At 39.4% G+C, this 10,714-nt stretch overlaps 1 protein-coding gene across 2 annotated transcripts in view; it reads left to right on the forward strand.

Annotated features, from left to right (window-relative positions):
- The window catches only part of Pbx1 (PBX homeobox 1), a 307,106-nt gene that overhangs the window by 294,755 nt on the left and 1,637 nt on the right, over positions 1 to 10,714 (forward strand). The gene's annotated exons all lie outside the window — the stretch shown is intronic.

The following is a 10,714-nucleotide window of genomic DNA, read 5'->3' on the forward strand; positions in this document are numbered from 1 at the left end:
CCAGACACTGTGCATTGCATGGCACATTATTTCCTTTGACTCTCATTCCAACTCGTTGAAGTGTGTATTATGATCCCCATTTTACGTAAAAAGAAACTGTGACTCAGAAAGTTTAAGGTACTTAAACTGAGGTACTTAAACTGAGTTTCTGTGAGAAACTCAGAAAGTTTAAGGTACTTTTCCAGGAACACAGGACCAGTGTAGAACAGAGACAGCTTTTGCACCCGGCTGTATCTGCCTCTGAAGGTCTTGTATGTAGCCAGCACCCGTGCTGCCTGCATGTTTTGAACAAGACAACACAGGACAGATCTTTACAGCAGAACACTACAGAATAGTGGCTGAGCCATTCAACATGAACTCCTCCCCTTTATTGGTGTGTTACTTTCCACATCACTCAGCATTATCCCAAGGAAAAGACACGGATTTTGTGTGATATTTTGAAGAAATAATTACAACCATTCCATGCTATTCCAAGACCTTCCTTACCAATTAGTAAGATGCATATGTGATGTTTCTAGCTATTTCATGTTGGTTTCTATAAGTGCCACATTATTTTTATTTTCATGGGTTTGGGTTTTTTTGGTCTTTTTTCCCCCTTTTGTTCTTTCTGGTACCAAGAATCTAACTCAAGACTTTGTGCCAATCCCTGATGATTTTACTACGTGCTCTGAAGACATTGTTTAAATAATTAACTCTAGACTCTTGCCCAAGACAACTATATTGTTAAGCCCTGTTAGTAGATAGATTGGGGATGAGGGATACCACTTCTTTTAGCAAGTCTCTAAAAGCAGCAGCAGAGGAAAGCCCTAACCCTAATTAATTATAGATCAGTCTTCTATGAATTTACACAAAGGGTTATGGAACATCCTTTAAATTTTTCACCAGGACAACTTCAAACTATAAGCTTCCATTTTTACATATACAAACCTCAGAGCCAGTGCCCAGCAATGACCTTATACAGGGCTGTAAGCTTTTATTCTTGTTAGCTTTTAATTTCGAAATCCCAATAAAGTTTTGTAACAGTTTATTTTCTAACAGATGTCTTTGACCTCAGACCACTGAGGAATCCAGAAAAAAAAGGCAGAGACTGGACTTCTTTCAAAGGGTATTTAGAAAGAAAGAAAAACAAGAAATAGGGAGATGAAGTGGAAAGACACACATGTTTTGATCTGCTTTTTGGCTTGGAAACAAAGAACTTCACAGAGGATAGGTCTGAGAAGCTGATAGGAGGCTGCATTCCCCCAAATTCTGGGGTGTGTACTTTCCAAGTAGGGTCTGTTCCCTATTGGCATGGTTCACTTGAGCTGAGTTGTTCCTTCTCCCTGTGGAATGCAATCTAATAGAAGGGGACCATCACCCCTGAGGTTAGACCCTGTCAGAATGCGATCCTGTTGTCCCACCTGTCAGGCACTTTCCTTCCTCAGTTCTCTCTTCTGTGAGCTCCCCTGTCTTATCTGATATGCTATGTGTACATATGTATTAGATAACGATATCATTTATTGAATTATATGCATTACTGTACATAATGCAGTGTTAAATACAAATATTTTATACATACAAATAAATTCTTACTGTATAATTTTCACACACATCAATCCATTCTTATAATCATCTTCCCACTGCTTGTTTTAACAGAGGTGAAGTCATTGTAGATCAGTACAGGCAGGAAAATGGGAGCCTTGGAAGCAGTGAAATTTCCCCTCAAAACATTTCCCCACCACAAAACCCTTTTACATGGATGCTAAAGATACAGACATATACTGAACCCAGTTCCTTATAGATTCAGATACTCTAGAATGGTGGTATCTATAAGTCTCAGATTATTTGGCTTGAAGCACAAAGACCTTAGAAAACATCAAAGCCACCTGGATCTGGATACTGGTTAAAAACCAAGAAAAAAAAAAAGTTTGCCCCTGACACAGTGTCACTTAATGTCGTAGTTGTTGGTGCCAGTGGGGTCTTCTTGGAAGCAGGCTGGTCTCAGAGGGGAAATCAGGACTACAAAAATTTATGGGGAAGTTATATTCATGAAAGAAAAAGATGAGGGAAGTACGATCGGGCGAGGAAGTTGTCAGCTAGTGACACAGACCTGAAGTCATCTGTTAGGCGGAGCCCACGTGGGACAGAAACGGCTACAGCCTTAGACCATTGCCCCGCATAGCCAACGACCGAGACAAACTTCACAGGAGCTCACATGCAGAGCGAGGCCAGCAGCTCACCACACTCCCCGCTGGGCGGCAACCCCTTCTTGGAGAGAGACAGGAATGACGCAGAAGCATCATCTCCACAACTGCCACACGACCGGAGTTTAATTTTACCTGTTCTATATAAGGACGGAGTCTAGAGAGATATTATTGCAGTGATTTTAAAATAATATTATTTCACTGGAAAGTAAAAGAGTACTGTTTCAATACATTACAAAGGCCAAAAATTACATATGTATACATATATATGTGAAATATATGATATGTTTTATATATATATATATGTATATATATCTCAAATTGTTTTTCATTAAAGCGTTTTACAGCAGGCTTCTGGGCAGCCATTTGAAATGGCCTGAGGTATCTCCAGAGCAGAGGTCAGTAAGCTCAGGACAACCCCTTGAGTTTTCCATTAGTGAGTAGTTCCATAAAGTAATAAATAAATTATTATTAAGCACTTTGCAAATAGAGAGTTATGTAAATGCTAAATAATCATAATAATATAGTAGTATGCTGATCTTGATGAACGGGTCGGCTTCCATGTCATTTAAAATGGATGACACAGCAATGTCTGCAAAGATGAACGAGGTCCAGGTCCACAGGCCTGGATAACAGCTCCGTCTCCTCTGCTGGGAAGCCAGGGCCTCCTCCTCCGGAGCTGCTGTGTACTCTTTCCCTGCTCTCTGTGGGACAATTAGCAGAGGAGAGGGATTCTGGCTGCCTTTAAGGGGGTGGTAAAAGGCTCCTGTGCAGGGATATTGAAAGTAGGCTGAGGTGAGTGCTTAGGGATTTGCATTTCTGAGAAGTCAGGGTTAATCTATAAGGGGCTGGGAGCAGAGAATTAACATTTATTGAGCGCCTCCTGTGACCCAGGCACTGCTCACTCGGTGCTCTGTGTTTATTATCTCATTTATCCTCCAGGCCAGCACATTAAGGTAATAGAGGAGTGGAATAAAGCAGACTGCATCACTGTTTTCTCTAGAAAAGCAGAAAGACTGAGTGGATGCTGTAGCTGCTGTTTTCCTTTTGCATTCTGGAGTGGGATCGCAGTGCAGGGAGAGTCCCCAGGAGTCAAGGAAAGCCTGGCCCAATGATTTATCACAGGCCCCATGCTGGGACCTCTCAGGTAACTGATTTGTGTGCCATCTCCCTTTGGGGCTGTACCCAGGAAGGGCTCCTCCACATCCCTGCTGTGCACCTAATGCATCCTGGACATCAAAGCTTGGCAGAGCCGGATTCAGACCTTTCACACACCTTAGCAACATTGAACAGATATGGACAGAGGGGTAAACATGGGCCCAACACTTCACTACTGGATTGATGCACATTTTTTAATTTAACTTTTACAAAACCCCACTGTGCAAGTTTTATTGGCCCTTAGATGAGAACACTTAGCCACACAACTACTTGCAGGGGAGGAAAGCGAGAACCAGGTTAGTCCACAAAGCCTGGGCTTTGAACTATATGGGAATCTTGTGCCAAGACCTGATATTTGGAGATTTGTTTTCTCTTTACCCATCGATGGACTGCGTTCTCAATAATGATTTCATTATTCACCCTTTTTTTAACATGCCAGGTTTTAAAGGTGTAAAAGTCGCTCAGTTGTTTGTTAACAGCAAAATTGACATACAATAAACTGCCCATTTGAAGTGGACAATTTAGTTAAATTTTGACATATGTACATACACACCAGTGACACCATTGCCACCAATCAAGATAATAAACATATGCATGACTTCCAAAAGTTGGCTTCCCACAGCTCTTACCTTGTCCCCTCCCCAGGCAACTGCAGATCTGTTTTCTGTCACTATATTCAGCTTGCATTTTCTAGAGTTTTATATAAACATAATCATACAGTATATACTTGTTCTTCTCTGGTTTCTTTCACTGGGCATATTTATTTTGAGTTTCATTCAAGTGTTTTCCTTTCCTTTGTTTTATTTACAAAGATAAGAACTTTGAACAGTTAGTATGTATTTTATTTAATTTTAGCTTTGGATTTAATTCAGAGTTCAAATTCCCATTCTATCCTTTCTTATCTGTGCACCAACTGGCAGATGTCTTGACTTGTCTGAGGCTTACTTTTTTCATCTATGAATATGCACTGGCCAAAGCTGCATAGCAATGAATCTATACATGAAAATCGCTTGATTTTGCAATTAAAATAAAAATTTTAATGATAAAATTGTTTTCATCAAAATCCTTTTGATATCTCCTAATGTTCAATACCAAATTAACACAACAGCTTGCATAGATTGCGACAAGTAGGATATTTAAAGTGATGTATGAATCAGCTTCCTAATCTTCACAGGAAGCCTATGAAGTATGTGAGTCCATTATTATCCTCATATTACAGATGAGGAAACTGAGATAGAGAGGTTGGAGCAGCAGGATTTGAACTATGACAATGTGGCTTATGACTCTGTGTTATTTTCCACTATAATTTTGTTGCCTTTCAATACACAATAGTCCCAAAGTAGTTTAGGGACATCACTGTAGGGAAAACTAATCTAGATATAAAGATCATGCCAATAGCTAAATAAAAGAGAAATACGTAATAAAATAACAAAAATTGTTAGCAAAACAACTATAATTAAGGGATATGAATATTCTAAAACATTTTAGGAATATATCTGTAATTTAAATTTACAAAGAGTAATCCATATTTGATTCTAGAATTAATGGCGGGAGGGTCAAAGGCTGGGAATCTGTAAAGAATTATAGCACCCAGAGTAGAATCTGCCCTGGAAGTGTGGAGAAAACTTCTGAGCACCCCGAGCATGAGTATTGGGGTTTAGAGCAGGCCTAGAAGGTAGGTGACCAGACTTACTCACCCCAAATTTGAGATTTTCAATGGCAATTTAGGCCAACTGGAACAGCTATCAGAACACAATGGACAGATTTGGGTACCTCCTAGGTAATCCTCCATATAGTAATTGGTATTCACTAAAGATCTGGATTTTGATGGAACAGAGAGGGGGAGATTTTAATCCAGTTCAAGGAACCAAACATTTTTTATTTGTCTGATCTCTCTAACTTTGAAAAATTATTGTTTGGAGTGGGGGAACAGAGGATGAGAGATATAAATAAAATGATTTCAATGGTAAGAAAGGCCTAGATTTAAAGGCTCTTTAGAGGGTAAAATGCACAGGCAGAGGTGACTACTTGGAAATAGGTATGAAAGGCTCTTTGGAGTACTAGCCTTGAAGTCCCCATGGAAATAAGGAATTGAAGTAGATTTGTGTAAACTGATAAGACGGCAATTTTTGCCATCTTGGTTTAAGTGTAATGGAAGACTAAGGTGGAAACTTTCAATAGGCAGTTGTGTTTCTAGATAGCTGAGCTCAAGAGTGAACTCAGGATTGAAGTAAGTTTTCAGCACAGAGAATGTACTTGAAGCCAAGGGTTGGATGAAATCACCTAGGGAGAGTGTGTGGAGTGAGAAGAGATAGTCAGCGACACATGGCTGAACACAACGGACCACATAACAATAGTGGGAGCCATGTCAAAATAGCGGCAATGGAAACTTTTTCAAATTAACTTATTTCAACTCACAAATCAACTTATCTCTATGTACACCGACTATTCCATGAGTATGCCATATAGATGCAGTACTAAACAGAGAAAACAACCCCAAAGCAAATACAAAACCCTACTCTAGGTGTTGTCCCTTATCTAGTTGGGTCAGTAGCACCAAGAGAACTGCAGGGGGAGGAGGCATAGGTGCCAGTAATTTAAAACTACATACTATTTTGACATATTGAAAACAAATCTGATAACAGTTATTTCTAAGACCTTTTTCTTTTATCAGAGATGGACAGGGATAAAATACTGACCTGAAAAGGATTATGCTTTATGATTGATATTCAGTTAGTTGTATATTGACATCCCCACACCTTAAATGACCCATAGGCATACCCCTTTTCCTCTATCATCCAATCATCTGACACATGTTGAGCACCTTCTCTGATTAGACTCCATGTTAGGGACACAAAGAGGAAGGATGTTTAGTTCATGTCCTTGAGTACCAGAGAATATACCCTGGGTACTATGCTAATTCTTCATTGGCATAGTTCTTTATGGATGTCCAAGCCCTCTTATCTACATTATGTTGTCATGTTACAACCCAGCTGTGAAGGAAGTAGGGCAGTGATTACTATGAAGCATCAGGTGACTGAGACAGAGGTGGAATGACTTGGAGGAGGCCAGTCATGGCTGCTATCCAGGTCTTCTGGCTAAGTATTTTTTTTGCTGAGGGGAATGTGTTTTTCCAGCACTCTCATCCTGGGCACCTTGCCTTTGCAATTTCCCAGTTGTCTATTTTATCTCTTTCAGATGACAAATTTGACAGGCCCTTGGGGAATACCGACTTTAGAAAAGCTTGCCTTTGGTCAAGTGCTAAATCCCACAGGTGTAAGACAGACTTTGGGAGAGCCACTGTTGATAGAACTACCCCTCCCAAACCCTACTGTTTGTCTGGAAGGAAGTGTGCTTATCAGTTCTGTGTGTACCAGGGAGCACTAGCAAAACCAAATTAGCTCAAACTGGCGGCCATTCAGGTCAGCTAATTAAATTACCTATTGTTGCCTTACTGATAAGGACAGTTTGGAAAAGGAAAAAAGCCACTCATCCCAGCAGCTGTAAAGCTAAAGCCAAGAAAATGTGTTAATAGGAACACTGAAAGGAAACTCCTGACTTGCAGTGGTACCTGGGGGTCTTTAGTGGATGCTTCTTCCAGCCATCTGCTCCAAGCTTAGTGCTCCCAGTCCTCTCTGGCTCTGCTTCTTAAGAATACTGCTGCTCTCTGGGTTTTCAGTACCTAGCAGCAGCCAGGAAAGCCTGCTCCTTCTCCTCCCTCCATGAGCCTAATCCTTCTGGGAGTCTGGAGAAAACAGAGCATTTTTCTGAAAGAGAATGAGTTATCATTATTTGTTAAAAGTGACCTCCCCGTAGTGTAGAATAAACACCAGTTCATATTTGAAAGATCCCTAAAGAAAAAGGAAGATGAAAAGGAAGAGAGGGCAGGAAGGAAGGGAGGGAAGGAAGGGAGGGAAGGAAGGGAGGGAAGGAAGGGAGGGAGGGAGGAAGGGAGGAAGGAAGGAAGGAAGGAAGGAAGGAAGGAAGGAAGGAAGGAAGGAAGGAAGGAAGGGGAAGAGAAGGAGGGAGGAAGGAAGAGGGCTGGAGAGGTCTGAAGAGACTGTATATTTTGACTTCACAACATTTGCTCCTTTACTTGGTAATAGCCTTTTCATTATTGTGTCATCTTGGTGGAGCTACAAATTAAGTTGCCTGGTATCTATCTTCTGGTTGAGATCTGGATACATCAACTCCCCCTGGCCCGCCTAGCCAACATTCTAAGACTCTGAACTTGAGGGGAGAAATGCAGGGACAAAGCAAGCTGGGAGTTCACTCACTCTCAATAAAGCTCACCCCAGTGAGAACTGGCACCTAACCCTACACCCTTCTGCTACCAGCCCCACCCACTCTCAACCCATTCTGTCTGGTTCCATATTTTTCTGAGACTGATTACCCAGACTTCCTAAAAGTCTGTGAGCTACCTGCTATCTTCTGATTCACTCTTTTCCTGCTTAGATTGATCAGTTTCGTGCAATGCCACTGATTTTTTTTAAAACAAAATTTAGTTCAACTCTCTTTTTTTGACAGATGAGACAAGGGACTCAGACATATTAAACAGTTTTCCCAAACTCACACTGGTGATAATTGCTAAATCCAAGGGGACAACCCTGGCCTCTAACTGTACACGATTGTGCTGCCTGAGTGTGGCGCTCACCACACCTCTCAGAAGGAAGCCACTTAGGGGCACGTTCCTGAGAGTCCATGGGGAGCCTGGAAATTTCTCCTCCATATCCTTGGTTTTCAGGGCTCCTTTTCCTATGGACCTTATAGATCTTGTCTCCAATTTTTAACTTATAGGAAAATATCCTACTGTGAGAAAACCTGGGAGATATAAATCTATTATTAAAATCATTCCTGTGTAACTTCATGTATGTACAGTATCTTTCTTTCATTATCAAATGTGAAAAGCCTATGCTTTGAATTTATTCTTAATCCCTCAATATCAAAGGATAGAGTACATTCCACTGAACAAATGTACTATGTGGTATAATCAAGGATACCAATAACATCAGGAGAGGGACAGGTATACTTTTAGGGCAACCTATTATTATAATTGGAAAACTCTGATAATGCTATTCTGTATTTACTTTAAATTTAGAAATCCATCTCTAAACCTTGGCTTTTTTTGTGGCCAGACAAGAAAGCTGTCTTTTGTCTCCGTCAACATCTAGCATCCTAAACTAAAATTTATAAAACTAATAAACCAAATAGGACATTTCAAAGGTTAATGAATTAAGGATATTTATTGAAATAATTGATTTTTTAAAATTTATTTTTATTTGTATATGTTTCTCATACATATTGATCACATTTATCATAGGGAATTTGTATATAATACATCTTAATTCTTCTTTCCTTCCCATTCCCCTCCCTCCTTTTCAACCCTTCTTTCCCTCCCTGTTTACAAAGCTGTGTTTCCATTTTTCCTTCATTCCCATTTCCTTTTCTTCCCTTCCCCCAACCTCTCCCTTGTTTCCCTTTCTATTTAAACAAGGTTTTCCAACTTCCCAATATCTATCCTCCATTTTGCTCCTTGTTTACCCATTGAATTTCTCACAAAAGAGAAACAATACAATATTTAAACTTGTGTGTCTTATTTATGCACTTAAAATTATGGTCTCGAGGTGCATCCATTTACCTAAAAATATCTCAAGTTTATCCTGTTTTATGGCAGAGTAGTACTCCATTTATATAAACACCACATTTTCTTTATCCATTCATCATATGGACTGTTTCCAAGATTTAGCTATTATAAATTGTGCAGTTGTAAGTATGGGTATACATGTATCATTGTGGTATGATGCTTGTAACTCTTTCAGGAAGATACCTAGAAGGGGAATAGCTGGGTCAAATGGAACCTCTAGTTTTAGTTTTTTGAGGAAACTTCATACTGATTTTCATAGTGCTTGTAGACTCTTACCATCAATAGAGATGAGTTCCTTTTTCCCACACCCTCACCAGCATTTGCCATTGATTGGTGAAATAAATGATTTTTTTAAAAATCTTCCATGCCCTTAAGATAAAAGGAAAAGGAAAATCCTTGCCGGAAAACCTGTGCTTAGAGCACTTGAAGAAGTCCAGTTCCATTTTAGAATTTATTGTGAAAAGCACAGGGAAAGGTGAGACTGTTGTTCTTCAGGTACAGGGTGAAAATTCTGGGAAACCCAACTTGACATTACAATTTGTCATTGAGAAGATGATGTTAGTGCCTCCAACACAGGAGAAATCTGCCTTTCTACAGCAACAATTCAATGAGATGTCACATTAGGAAGTTGATGGAAAGAAAGCCTATCTCTGGACAAATGGGCACTTTAAGAGCATCCAATAAAGTGAATAAAATTATTGTTTTATATCTTCCTTACATACAATAACATAAAACCACTGCAAAATGTGGGGGGAAATATCTGTATAATTCTGTAACCCTAACAGAGCAATACTCTTTTTCCCTAATTTCTTTCTGACATTTTCCCATATATGTACATGGTTCATAGTCTAGAAATATATTGATATCTTGATTTATTTAGGAAAGAAACATGTCAAATTGAACTTGCCAATATTTGAGTTCAGAATTACCAGCTCCCTTTCCAACTTTTCTACATATTCTCCTTCTGTCTTCTGAATTCCAGTCTCACAGTGAGAAGACTGACATTCTCCTTCCACTGCTGTAGTGTACAACAGTAAACAATCATATCTTGGGGTTCTTCGTAACTATGATCTTTGAAGCCAAGTACTGTGCAAGTTAGTCTCAGATGCCTTACTAACTTTTGAAAAAGTTAATGATTTTTTTCCTCTGACACTGGTTTTGTATTAAGGCTGGCTTCTATGTATAATTCATTTTTTAAAAAGGAGACAATTGCAAAATGCTCCCTGTCAACCTTCATTGACTTATGGTGGGATAGGAGAGATGATAGGTTAAGGAGAGATTATTCTTCCCCAGTCTTTTTAGGTGGAGGCAGAAAATAAGGTGCATGAGGGAAATCTGTGGAATATGATTAAGAACCTGTAAATCTGAGTTACTGTGAGCAACTTACTAGCTCTGCAACCACCCTTGAGCAAATTACTTAATGCTATTAGAATTCAGTGCTTCATTTCAAAAACATGAGCGATAACTATTTAACAGAGTTGTTCTGAGGATTAAATATGCCAACATATGAGGAAATGCTACAAAAATGAGTCATTTTTTTTCTTAAAAAGAAATTATAAACAAATGGTTCCATTGAACTTACTCCTAATATTTACAATGGAAATTTTTTTCTTCATTATATGAATGAAAAAGTAACTTCAATTTTGGTGGCTGATGAGCCATTTCTGGAGTCATCTAGGTCCAGGCTTTTTCTTCCCTTCCTATTTTCAGCTGGTTAGCTGCTCATTGA

The sequence above is a fragment of the Heterocephalus glaber genome, unplaced genomic scaffold (genome assembly GCF_053883595.1).
Source record: "Heterocephalus glaber isolate CG9 unplaced genomic scaffold, H.glaber_assembly_v1.0 deba00000738, whole genome shotgun sequence".
Lineage (NCBI taxonomy): Eukaryota > Metazoa > Chordata > Mammalia > Rodentia > Bathyergidae > Heterocephalus > Heterocephalus glaber.